This window comes from Pteropus medius, unplaced genomic scaffold, assembly GCF_902729225.1.
Source record: "Pteropus medius unplaced genomic scaffold, Ma_sr-lr_union100, whole genome shotgun sequence".
NCBI lineage: Eukaryota > Metazoa > Chordata > Mammalia > Chiroptera > Pteropodidae > Pteropus > Pteropus medius.
This window is the reverse complement of record NW_024347867.1, coordinates 3,439,725-3,452,749: the sequence shown is the minus strand read 5'-3', so window position 1 is coordinate 3,452,749 and position 13,025 is coordinate 3,439,725. Positions and strand designations below refer to the sequence as shown.

The 13,025-nt window shown below is 35.8% G+C and overlaps 1 protein-coding gene across 3 annotated transcripts in view; it reads left to right on the top strand.

The window, feature by feature from the left end:
* Positions 1 to 13,025, top strand: part of PDE7B (phosphodiesterase 7B) — a 279,990-nt gene that overhangs the window by 147,585 nt on the left and 119,380 nt on the right. The gene's annotated exons all lie outside the window — the stretch shown is intronic.

Below are 13,025 nucleotides of genomic sequence, written 5' to 3'. Positions count from 1 at the left end.
TAAATGAACCCAGGACTGAGTTTGGCTTGGAAGCTTTTTATGTCATGGGCAATTTGGTAAACTTCCTTGCCTCAGTTTCCCCTTCGACAAGTGTCAATAATACAGATTCCCTCATTGCGACGTCAGGAAAAATCAACTCACAAATGTGGAAATGATGCATTAGGGCTTTGTATGTTATAAGAATGCTGTGTTTGGGACAGTTGTGGAGAACTTTGCTGTTTCTGAACGTGGGCACTGCAACCACAGAAATATCTAGGAGCTCTGTGAAGAGTCCCCAGGGGCTCTGACAAAACCAGAAACTCAGAATGCATAACCGGCTGAAGGGTGCTTTCTTCCTTGGGGAATATATTGGTAGATATTTGGGAAGTGGTAGTTCACTTTATAAGAAGGGATATAAACATGTATTTAAACATTTGAAATCTTGGCTAGCCTTGACATACCATTGGTGGTTAGAGATGGGGGACGAGACCAAAAATTACCTCTCTCTTTCTCATGGAAAGAAACTAGGAAATCAAAACTTGACTAATTTTGTTTTCAATAATTTATGCAGAAAATTTTTTTAAGTTGCCTAATAATCTAAAAAGAATCTTACTAAAAATTAAAGCTCTAGGGAAAAAAAAGATTTGAAAGAAAGAAAAACACAACAGTGTCAGTCTCTAGTATACGATGAGTACTTAAGAAAGAGAAAGAAAGCAAAAGGACTGAGGTTTATGTGGCAATTGGGAGACGGATGCCCAGAGAAATGGTCTCGGTCAGAAGGCATGAGGTAATCCTAAAGTCATCCCCAATTCCGTGTGAGTAGTGCAAGAAAAATGGAAAAACCCACCTGGGCAGAAAACTTAACTATGACACTTCAGCTGTTACCACTCTTGGTTTGTTTCAGTATATTAAATAATTAAGATGTATATTTCAAATTATACCTTTGATAAAACTACCTAATTCAGCAGATGTTAGCATGTCTGTGGGGATAGATGTATATTATTATTTATATTATATGTTAATGGGTGTCTAATTCCTGAAAAAGCAATATTACAGAGAGAAAACAGAACTCCTATAACTTTTTATCACTTAAAAGGTACAATTTTCTGGACATTATAAGGTCGAGCTAGTTGAATCTCAATATGCCCCTAGACCACTGCCTCATTTTCAATGGAACACATCTCAGAGGCCATGTTGGCTCCCAAGTTGGCTCCATTTCAACACCTCCCCAAAGAATTTCTGCTTGCCTCTTCTGCCTCCTCTGCCTTCCCATTCTCAGGGAGCTGAGGGGCTCATGTATTCTATCATGGGCGTAAAGCCCATGGAGCCATATGATGAAGCCCTAAAGACAAGTTGCTTCACTTTCCAAATTGTCTCTTACTTCCTCTCTCATCTTGATCCTGATACTGCATTTCCTCTTCACATCAGGTGCTCTTCAACTATGCCCGTACAGTTCTCACTGTAATAGCCTGACAGTGAGGGCCTCAGGAACACTTGTAAAATCTTTCCAAAAATCTGGCATTTTTTCCATTTTTAGGAAGTGATAGTTTAAGCTGTTTTCAGTTTGTGTACCGGGGTTTATGGTAAAAGGCTCCTCAAAAAAACACCAAGCCCGATGGTTCTCGTTTGCGCGCACTCGCTCGCTCGCTCTCTCTCTCTCTCTCTCCATCTCTCATCTCACCCTTGCCTCAGAACACCAAACAATTTCTTCTTCAACAATACTAAACTACTTATTCTTCTTCAAATGCATCAAGTGGCGCACTGCCTGTGAACCTTGCCTTATGCTTGGAATATCTTTCTTTGACTCAGCCAACTGAAAATGTTCTGTTCAAACTGCAGAGTCCAGTTTAAGCATCCTTTTCTTTGTAGTGATCTCCACTCCTGCCCCATCTTCCCCCACATTTATGTCCTCCTCTTTACTATCTTCACCCATAGGAACTTAACATATTACATTTATAGCACACAATGTTTTTACCATGCTAGTAACTAAAAACAGAAAAATTAAATCCTGTGATATTCTATATATATTTTGACAACTAGTGATAACAGATGATAGGTTTACATTTTTAAAAACTGTGAAATTGCAGATTTTTTATTAGAACAGTCTAGAGAACCTTAGAGATGGGTGTCACTGTTTCTTAATAAGTTGGATTTAACCTTGAAAGTCCCAGCTCTTCTTTTCCTTAATGAAGGGCACCGTTATTTTTACTTATACTTCCTAACAAGACTGGAACTTTGTTTCTCACCAGTGAAATAGAAAAGTGTTCTGAAATTTTGCTTAAGTAATAAAAGGGGAGAGCAAAAGGATTTGTAGGGAAGTAAATGCATAAATCTGTATTCATGAGAGATTTGAAGATGAAATATACCAAATTGTGCGTGATGGAAGGCAGAATGGAATAGTGTTTCCTAAAGAGAATGAGAAGGTGCTAGAGAGGAAGTAACACACGTGAACCATCCTATCATCTTCAGATGGGTATTGACTGGAGGCTATTGGTGACTATTCAAACCAAAAGGCTGGGAGAGGGAATGGGGGATGACAGAAGGAAGAGGGGCTCATCACATGCACATATCAGGGTGTGTGCATCTGGGCACTGGCTGAGGCCTTGTTCACCCTGGAGAGAAGCTCTGGAAGTTATCGCCTAGTATGCCCGAAGTCAGAGCATTATAGAATCATACCTAATTATTCAATTTCATTGATACTCATATCATTTTCCCTTTATGAAGCAAATGCAGGATGGTCTAATTATCTAGTTAACACTATATCAAGTGAATAATTCAGAGAGACTGAATAACTTGTCCTGGGTCACACATCGACTCTGAGACAGAATCAGACCAGGATCTCAATCACCCAATGCTGGTCCACAGATCTTACATAATTTGGGCACGTGCTGGGTAATTTAAATTTAAACCAAGACATGGCTTTATTGATTATATGTAGATGGGCAAACATAGGAACTTGTAATATAAATCTTGGCCAAACCAGAAGAATAATATCATCATAAAAAAAATGAGTCAAAAAATTATACCTCATTTACATTTTTCTCCTTATTTTGCGGGCTTTAGTTTTAGATTCAAACTTAAAGTGTTGGCGAGGCCCAGAGAAAGATCCCATCTATTATCAATAGAATAACCTTTAAAGCATTGGTGGTAAGAGCTTGCCCAGAAGTTGGGGAGTGAGAAAAGAAAAGAAAGATGGGAAATAAATAAGCAGTTTCTCAAAAGCTGTGAGTGCAAATATTATTTTAATTGTGATTCCAGTCAGCAATCTGTGTAAGACTAGACGTCCCCTAGCAGGACCTGTTCTTAGTTGAATTAATAATTTGATTTTGAAATTCAACCAAATAACTGCAAACTGATGTGGAACTTACCTTTCATTTTGGTGTCCCTGTTCTAAATTTTACATTATAGTTTACTTATTTATTAAGCCTGTTCCCATTTCAGCAGCCTTTGGTTCAGAAAAATATAAAAACACACAATTCCCTCAAAAAAATTAATTTATTTTTCCCATAGCTATTGTACTTGTCCTACCTTTCAAAGAGAATACAAATATCAGAAATTTGCTTTTTACTCAGCCTTGAAAATCAAACGACTTCAGATGAGAAAATCTCCAAAAGAATTCCCCAATTTTAAATTCTACAATTCAAATCGACATTTAAAGTGCTATGTTAAAACATCTCAAGTATCAAGAATGGTATAAATTGAATATGTTAAAGACTGAACACTTTGATCATTATAATTCAAAGAGCACTTATTAGGTGCTTAGTGTATACCAGGGAGTCAGAGATGAATCAAAGGCTCGATGAGAGAAGAACAATCTTGAACTCATGAATCAGAGTTCCATCTACAACGTCAGTGTAAAAACTAGCACTTGACAGTTTAAACCTCTATGTCGACTGAAAGTACTGGCTATAAAATGTGATATTTAAAAATCGGTGAAATAGAATTGTAAAAATTAAAGCACTTTCAAATATTCATCGATATTAATGATTTCATTCAAAGTAGGACAAATTGCTATGATTAAAGAATGAATTAGTCCTAACAGCAGATAACTCGACATTAATTCATAACAATTTTCTAAAACTACTTCTTGTAGATGTGAGCCTGCATTCAATCTGTCGCTGTACTGGGTAATAATCATTGACATTTAATCCGTCCTTAAATGTAAATGCAAAATTGAGTCAAAGCTAAAATACGTCATCTCACCTTGAACCAAATCTGTTTCTTTACCTTTCTTGTTTTCATAAATGACATCACCCCTACAGAAGCCTAGGTTCAAAACTGCTCTCTCCAGGTATCTAATTCCAATTGATTCTAAGTACATAAGAATAGTTAAGAGTACTAGAATGTTGTTGCAGTGTTGAGATTTTAAAAATTTTAAATCCTGCCTCTCTATTACTAAACTGTGTAAACCTGAGCAAATTACTTCATCTCTCTCTCTGCTTCGGTTTCCTCTTCTATAAAAAGAGAATCACAGTTGCACCTTCACAAAAGATGAGGCTTAAATGAGATAACACAAGAAATAGATGCCTAGAAAAGAGCCTAAGCCCTACTACATTCTCAGTAAATGTTAGCTATCATAATTATTGGTATTGCTGCTATTTTCTCAACTTATTGCCTTCTTTCTATTTAATTATGTGGCCCTTCTCCTAACCTCATTATTTGGTCTAAAATTTTGCAGTAGCCTCCAACTGTACTACTCTTTTTACTCCTCTTCTTTCTATTCTGTGATTTAAATAAATAACATCAAAAGAGAAATCAGAATATGTTTTGCCCCTCTTCACAATCCTTCAATGATTCTCCATTGTCTGCAGAGAAAATCCAAATTCTTTCATCCTGTATCCAAAGCTCTCTACTCTCCGGAATAAGCTCACTTTTCCCATTTTTTCTGTCATTACTGACCTCTAGGCATTTATACTGCACCCAGGCAGGACAAGCATCCCACGGCTTCCTATTTGCTTTCTGCTCACTCATTGTTCCCAGTGCTGAAAACGACTTCCCTCCATATTCCCAACTTCTGTTATTCCTTAAGCTCCACTTATATGCCATTCCCTGCACAAAGACTTTCTGAGATTATTGAGGGAAAAAAGTATGTCTTTCTCTTCTGAAATCTCATAGAACTTTCTTTGTGTTTATTTCACAAGCAAATCACTTTATTTTATTATGATTAATGTACCTTTTCTTCCTCCCCTCCTAGATTTTCAGCTTTTTGAGAACTTGGAGAACATTCTATTCTCTTTGTGTTCTCCCTAGCATCTTTCACATGTCAGCCACTCAATACATTTTGATAAGTAAAAAAGGGAAATTATCAAAAAGAATAAAATACCTTACAAGTTACCATTAAATGCATGAATGAGCATTTTTTTTCTAGGCACAGATTACTCAAGAATTGTGAATCCTAGTTCTTCCTTTTAATGGAATCATTTTTAAACTTATATTCTGTCAGAAGATCAGGATTAGTCACTATATTTCTTAAAATAATAGAAAAGAATACACAAGAGTGAATTTCAGAACTGTTAAAAAGGTATAAAGTACGTGCAACACTAATATGAGACAGTTCTCCATATAGAGAAGTTGCGATTTACTGATAATTACAAAATTTTAGTGCAGATTGCACATAAATTATGCCTGCTTTTATATACTTTTAAAATAATTGCTCTGTTCATGTATCTTGGCACATTTTACATCAACTGAAGTTTCAAAAGTTGCTTCTTTTACAGATAACAGTCTGTATATTTCTCAACGTAATTTCAAAAATAGAATGCGGAAGGTGTGTATTTACCCGGTCCTATAAATGAGCTTTTGAGGGGATGGAGCTGAATGGGGGATGTTATTTCCACGTCCTCTGCTCTTTGCCTGGAAACAGTTTCTTTTTCTCTTCTTTTTTTTTTTTTTTTTTCTCTTTAACAAGACTGGTTTAACTGGACAGCAAGGCATTGACTTTTGCATCTGATTAATTTCTAAAAAGGAAAGCATTGGAAGCTTTATTATAAAAGACCGAATACACAAAGTCGTTTTTTTCTGAACTCATAGAAGAATCTGAAAGTGTGTCCTCATTTTTACTATCTGACTTTTTTCACTCTTTGATTATCAATACACTTCATAGTACATAGTAGGTATATACATCACATCAAAACAGTAAGCAAAGCTCAAAGTACTTATGATTTAATACAATGTCTTAGCCTAGATGCACACACAGTGTGACCTTATTCTTTCTTTCTCTATTTATCTCTCTGCCTTTCTATAAATTTCTCTTTAGAACTGACTTCAATCTCTAAAATGCTAAGAGACCACTCCCAGGAGATCAGTTTTATACCTTTGTACTTAACTTAAATTTCCCCAAACTACAAAATGATCAGAGACTTTTCCTGCAGAGTACTTCTTCCCACATTAAAATTCCACACGACATGATATTTTATAGATTGTAAATCAAGCCCATGTTCTGAGTATTTTGTTATTTCACTGGCTCTCAAACAAGTGCTGAGAACATACCAAAAAAAAAAAGAAGCCTGTAGGTCTTGGTCTCTATCATTAGTAAGAAGATAAACCTTAAAAACTGGCCTTGTGTGCAATTAGAAAGTATAAGTGACAAAGACAAAGCAGGGTTTAGTTGTATATGACCTTAAATGTGAGTTCGAGGGGCCAAATGTAATACAGGAAAATAAAATCCCTAGAGACAAATGTGAAGAGAGATTGAGCAGCAGTTGTGTGTACTTGGTAGTAGAAATTAAAAGGTGAAAAAGCCAGAAAATTGTAAAATAAAATCAATGTGAGAAATATAATGGAAATGAATGTCAGCTTTAATAAAGGTATTGAAAAAGAAATGTCACATATAATACAATCATTAGAACATTTCCCATTGAATCCTGAAATGTTCCCCAATCTCTGGAATTAAAGCCAAAGTACAAGATTCTCTTTTTTGCTTCCTTTTCTATATCTTTTTGGATGACACTCAAATATCCTACACAAATCTATAGTCTTGATGAGCACTTCTGAAGCACCAAAGACATATTGTTTAGAGAGTCTGTGAAAAAAATAGCATTCAAAAAGGTAGATAGAATTTGCTGAAAAAAATCATTCAGAAAGAGAAGAGAAAGGGACAGGTAGAAAGACAAGCATAGAGCAACAAAGGGAAGGACGTGAGGTGAGGTCACTACAAAGAAACTTAATTCAAGTATAAGAAGAGTAATTAAAAACATACAGAAATGAAGAGGAAAAAGTCATTGTTGAAAATATTTATAACAAAGATCTTAATTTTCCACACTCAATTAAATGTGCAATTAAATGTAGCTTATTTCTCTTCTTCAACTAATCAGACCTTCCTCTCGTGCCCACCCTAATGGGGGATAAGAAAATTTGTACTTGCTAATTAATAAGATGGTGGTCAGTTTCTTTCAGATTAAATTACTTCTTTTGGATACTCTCCCTCCCCTCGCTCCTCTCCAAGGTTGTATCTGGGTGCACATGTGTCTTGGGCTCCCACACACCTATCTGAACATTTCTACTGCATGCAACACAAGATGCCAAACTGAGGTAGGGAAGCAAAGCCATGTTCATCTGGCTACTGGGTTCTGTCTTAGCTCTTTTCCTCACAATTCCCAGGGTGTCAGGAATAGATGGCCTTATCTTGTGCCACTTTCTCCCTCCCAGGAGAAGGAAGCCTTGGTGTGGAAGAAAGAACTGTATCTATGGTCTTAACTCTCAATGTTAATGGAATTTAATAAAAGAATGTTGATCATATTTTTATCCTCCCACAAGGACCAGTTCTCAAGTTTATTGTTCTATAGAAATTTCACACACAAAAACCAACAAAGAAACCAAACAAAAACCCTCTTACTATAAAGAGCAAATGATGAATATTGATTCCCTCTTTCTCTTTCTCTTTTTATTCTTGCTATAGCATTCCTAATCATCCCTAATGGATGCCTCTGGTGGAACTAAAAGGGAAAACACACACAAGAGACTACAAAAGAAAAAAGTACATGTATAGATTTCAAAAAGCATTATCTTCATTATACACTGTTGGAACTGCTATGTGCTGGGTCCTGTACCTGAGTACTGCAGATTCAATGTTATTTATTTTCGTTACATTCTCATGCATATGCTGAGCCCAATTGTTCTACCCTTTCTGTCACTTCTCTCTGTGTGTCTTAAAATATACACATGCATTTCAGCAACCATCTCAGGATTTTGACAATGAAAAGTTCAACTGAATGACTATAATGCATGAAACAGGATGTGTACAATGCATACCTTTATAGTCATTTTCTACATTGAAAGATAAGATTTTATATCTAATACAAATTGGAATTGTCTTCATAATCATACAATGCATTGTACTCTGGTCAGATCTGATACATTTTCATTGCTTGAATGTGCTAATTGAATGTGAAATTTCTGAGGGTTCTTTTTCTCTGCACTCTGGCCCTTAAGGAGGATTTGGAGTGAGAGACATTGGGAGAAGTGGGGGTGCCAGCACTGTTAACAAGGATCATTATTTTCTTCTAGGGTTTTGACAGGAAGTGGTATGGCTTCTTCCATGGTGGTTAATATGGAGAAACTGCTGTCTCCCTCCCTGTCCTTCTCTCTATAATTCATTTGAGGTTTAGATACAGCTACCTTTTCATCCTTGTTATCTCTTTTAAATATTAGTTGAGCTCCACACTGCTTTTCTTGGATCAGTCCCTAATTCCGTAGTAGAATAAAAGAAATTATTTCCTTGTCAATTAAATTGGTCTATAAAATCAAGAACTGTGAGTTCACCAGATTTATAAACTCTAAAGTAAATTATTTCTACCCTCTTTAGTCCTAATTACCCTACTGTTTGATTTGGTGATAACTGCACTGTAGAATATGAATAGATAAAATTGGATTAAAACAAATTTTGTTTTGAAAAAAAAATTTGTAGGTGTCTCAAATGCTCCAAATATAATAAGAAACACTCTAGGAGATAAAAGAATGGAAAATGATGTTTTAATGTTACATACAAATATTAAGCATCTTCTACTGCAACATATCAACTGAATAGGGATTTATTTCCAACTTAGAAATAGAATATATTAAGAGCCACATTTACTGGTTTTTTATTCTAGATATTCAGAAAGGGAAATAAATGTATACTTCAAAATTTTAGGTTTTTCATCCAAGACAATTCAATTAAATAATTATTTTCAAGTGTCTATTTAGTGCATAGCATTATGCTATGTATCTGGGAAGAAAGTGGAAGGGAAAGAAGTTATGACCTGTTGGAAAAGACAGATATATAAACAACTCACTGATTTCAAGGCAGAATGGTATATGTTTTAAGATGCAATAGAAATAATACTCTTGAGAACATTGAGGAAGGACCAATACTACTTATTCAATTATGTTTATTTAGTGATTATTATGCCCCAGACACTGCCTGGTTCCTTAGAAAATAAAAATTCATAAACCAAGAAAATTGGGGTAGACAAATAGATGATACATACATACATATATACATACATACATACATACGTATATACAGTGAGCTAGGTAGGTGACATATATCATACTAGAGGTACATATACAAAATCTGTGCCGACTCACAAGGGAGTGATTAATTCTGTCTGTAAAATGGCTGTTGAAGTTAAGTTTTTAGAGAGGAGGTGATTTTTGAGGTGCCATTCAAGGTAAGTTACATTTCTCCAAATGAAAAAGAGATGGAAGACATTGCAGGAAGAAGAAACAGTGGGTGGGACAAATTTCAAGAAGTTCTGAGGGATACGAAGTCATAGGATATGGAGTATATCAGAAGGAAGGCTAGAGATAAGCTAGAAAGGTAGGCTGGGGTTAGATTACCAAGGGTCTCATCTACCTTTATAAGGAGTGTATCCCCCCAGGCAATGAAAAGACTTAAAATAATTTTAGTGGGAAGTGATATGATAAGTTTTACATTTAGAGAGATTATTCTCTACCAACAGTGGCTGATGGAGACTTGGGCTAGGAGGGAGGATACATGGACTTTTAACCATCACTTTGATGTTTATTGATCATATTTAGTAGATAGTGAGAATTTTGAGATGATAAATATTTTCTATTTAACTTGCAAACCAACTTTCTCAAGTGATATAGTATTTTACACAGAACCACAAGAAACAATTTACAAATCATCAAGCCAAAGCGCTTTACCACTCAACACCACTCTGTCCTGAAGGATTTATATTCTGGATGTTGTTCCATGCAGACCTCCTACTCCAGCCATGCTCATCTCCTCCCCAAATTCAAGACCTGACAAAATTTATCCTCACAGTCTCAGAACAGTCTTTCCCTTCTACTTTTGCCAAATCATATTTCTTCCTGTCTTCAAGTTGCCATATTTCTTAAGCAAATAATTTTCTCAAGGCTAGGTGCCACAGGATGGATGAGAAAGTATATAAAAAAAAAAAACATAATTTTTTATATAGCTTACAATGTAGTGAGTTAGAGAAAACCACAGACTTAAATACAAATCAAGTGTGATAGATACTCCATGAGGGCTGGGCATTAACTCACCCCTCTCTAGAGTGACCCAAGAAGGCTTTGTGTGGATTGGTCATTACAGATAGGTCTTTAAGACAGTTAAAATCTCAACAAGATGTGACAAGGTGACCTTCTTGGTGAAGATATTAACATGAATGTAGGTACAAGGGCAGAAAAACAAAGAAATAATGGAGAAATGGAGATTACTCAAGTAAGCTTGGTATGATATTTGATATAAAGAATAGTGGGAAACAGAGAAAGACATTAATGGGACCAGGTTTCATATGGACAGGAAATCATAACTTTTGCAGAACCATTGAAAAGTTTTAAGTGGAGAAGTAGAAGTCTTTGCATTTTACAATGGGAAATGCCTTTAAGATCATCTAGTTAAACCACTGCATTTCTTTAGATGAGAAAACTGAGACCCCACAGAACCTTGCAACCAATGCAAGGTTCTCTCTACATGATAATCTTTCTAAACCTAATTTGCTGTCTTTTCACTCCCAAGCACTAATATCTCTAATTGCATTATATAAGTGTATGGGGTCTATTTTACACAAGCAAGAATTGTGTGTGTACCCATAAATATATATGCATGCATTTATTTTTTATTTTGTTATTTTTCTTGTTTCTAACTTAGGTTAGAATTTTTCTGGGAAAGTCCCAAGCCCTTTCTTTGTGAATTTCCCCATCTAGAGTACCTGCAATGTACTAAAAGGGTAGTGTATCACCAGAAAAGAATACTGGAGGTGAGAATTTATATAAGATTGTGAGGTAAAAGGAAGTTATGTATAAGACAAATAGAGATGGTAGCTGCTGGTTACTATAACCATCATAAATGAAATGTTACTGTGATCCTGTTCAATAGTTTTCTTTCTGCATTGTTGCCTGTAGGTAGAGATTCAGGAGGGTGAGTCAGACGGGGCCAGTGCATGTAGCTGTTGGAATCGTGGGTCGGTAGTATATTTGTCCATAAACCATTAAGGATTAATCCGTCAATCCCTCGGGCTCTCTTTGCAAACATAGTGCTGAGCTCAGAAAGCAAGTTGAAGATTTACCAATATTCAGGCAAAATTTTATAAAGCTCATCCCCACTCACTTTTTAAAAATGACCTGCTTCTATAAAGTTTTTGTTTCCCCGAAGGAAAAGTGTAGCCTTTGTTGGTCATTTTTCTTCCTTTTTCCTCCAAAACTCTCTCTCCTCTCAGAAGCCTTCTTGGCTAACTATATTATGCCATTCACAGCCTGCCTGCTTATTACCACCCAAATAAGGTAATAGTTTGAAATACAATTGAAGGGACTTCTTCTTTTTAAGGAACAATAGACCTTGTTCCATAAAAAATAAGCCCCTACAATGAACCATTACAGAAACTTTTTTTGATGTTTAAAAAGAAATATCAGTGACTGCGAGGGGGTGTAGAATTGGACAGAGCTTTCTGGTGTTCTTAATTATTTTTATTTCATGTTCCTTGTACCTCTGTCTCTAGCTGAGGCAGAAACAGTGAAATGCCATAAAATAACCCTCTCTCGAAGTATATTTGGCCTGACAGGAAACAGGAAATACCAGAAAAGATCACAAGAAAAGCTGTAATCATAAGATTTCTAGCCTAATTCTTTTGACGTCAGCAGTTTAGATAAGTCAGATAAGCTATCACAAGCATCCGTGAGCTCCAGAGTGCCAATCCAAATACCCCCAAGTGCATCTTCAACCCTTTTGAACTCTCGCATTGTTGTTTTGCCCCTGCCCTCCTCTCTTCCCCCAAGAAGCATATCCTGAAATTGTGAATTATGGATTTCATGTCAACACTAAGGTATTCAAAGACATTAAACAGACCTTCTAAATTGGTCTTATAGCCAATTCAGCTTGCTTGCTGCATTATAAATCCTGGATGAAGCTGACTGTTATTAAGACATAAGAAAACTAACTCTGGTTTGTCTCCAAAGGAATTTGCTTCTTAAAGTTTAACTTTTCCAATCTTGACAACTAAGCTATGGCTATGAAATGTCTTTGATAATATGCTAAAAGATACACTGCTGTATCAAAGTATGCCAAAGTATTCAGTAACTCGAATCGGCACGATTATCACCTTTCCTTGGCCACCACCACTTCCATCGCCCAACACAACAAAATATGTATGGGTTAGTTAGATACAAATGACGTGGGGAATACACTTCCCTCTGAGAAGTTTCGATAACTTCAGAACCAAAACTATGGTACTTGACTATTAGATAGATAATAAGTAGAAGCACAAATATGGACTCGTCAGAGGATGAAGTAAGAGTTGAAATCAAAATTTAAATCGATATGTATTACATGTAAATTTAAAATTTTTTAAAGGTTGAGGATATGAACTTATTTGTATAATATCTACTTAGTTCCAAAATGATTTGTAAGCTTATAAGAAGGTTATAATAAAACATAATTACACAAAGACATAAAATCATTCTGTCAGGGTGAAAGACAAAAACCATATTCTAAAGTAGGAGAGAAGGAGAACAGTTATGAGACGTAATTGAGCAAAACTGAAATCTGACCTTCCTGGAAGACAGGCCAAAGGGGAAATCGA